The sequence below is a fragment of the Mandrillus leucophaeus genome, unplaced genomic scaffold (genome assembly GCF_000951045.1).
Source record: "Mandrillus leucophaeus isolate KB7577 unplaced genomic scaffold, Mleu.le_1.0 Scaffold182, whole genome shotgun sequence".
NCBI lineage: Eukaryota > Metazoa > Chordata > Mammalia > Primates > Cercopithecidae > Mandrillus > Mandrillus leucophaeus.
Window position 1 is genome coordinate 382,985 of NW_012101832.1, and position 1,034 is coordinate 384,018.

The following is a 1,034-nucleotide window of genomic DNA, read 5'->3' on the forward strand; positions in this document are numbered from 1 at the left end:
CGGGGCGGGGGTGGGGGGATGAACACAGGGTGTGAGAGGGCTCTGGGGAGGGGGCTAAGGGGTGAGAGAGGAACGTGGGGTGTTTGGGGAAGCCTGGAAAATGGGGAAGGGGGGCCAGAGTCTTGAGTTCTTTGCTGATGCTCAGAGCTCCTGGGGCCCTGGTCTTCAACAGCATTGCCTGGCATGGCATTTTTGGAAAGTGCTTAAAATCCCTCCTGGAAAGGGAGCTGGAAGGCAGCCTGCCTTTCTCCCTTCTGCCTGTGCCCTGGTTGAGAAGCAGCCACTTTTTCCTCCCAATGTGACACCGTTGTGGTGCCCAGAGGACCCCCTCTGCCCCATAAGAGAAAAGGAGTGCTGCTTACTCCAGCCCTGGGGTGGGAAGAGGGGTCTTTGGGAAGCTGGGAAAGCAGTTGGTCAGCAGCATGGTGCAGAGCCCAGGGTTCAGGGAGGCTTGGCAAAACCCTTCATGGCCAACTTGGGCATGCTCTCATTCATAGGGAGGACCTCTTCCCTGACTGGCCACCTGGGTATTTGGACCCCATGTCCGCATTACCTCTGGACAACTCAGCCCTGAGGAGTGGGTTTCTTCAGTGTCCTGGTCCCGAAGGCTCAGGAAGGATCCTGGAATGGAGTGGGCAGTGGCATACCAAGGCTGGAGAACAGGGGGCATTGGCTGGCACTGCCACCTAGGGCCTGTTTGAATGTGGCCCTTCAGGGCTTGGACGCCTGGGTGAATATCAGTGTCCAACCCTAGCCCCAGGGGTGTTATCAGGATGTAGGGAAAAGGCTGCTGCCCCTTTGGTCCTGTCCTCTATCCATGATGACTTCTTAAGTCTGGGTGCCTTGGGTTTGGGGCCTGAAGTCATGGGAGGAGGATTGGTCCTGGTCAACAAGGGGTTAATCAGCCATCTCCCCGCCGCACCCCCCCCCCAATAGTTGCTGCTAGTCACCAATTAGTCTGTAATTAGGCAGCTGCCAACTGTCCCTGGGGGCATGTGGGTAGCCTAATGGGGCATTCTTGGTTGGGGGGCAGG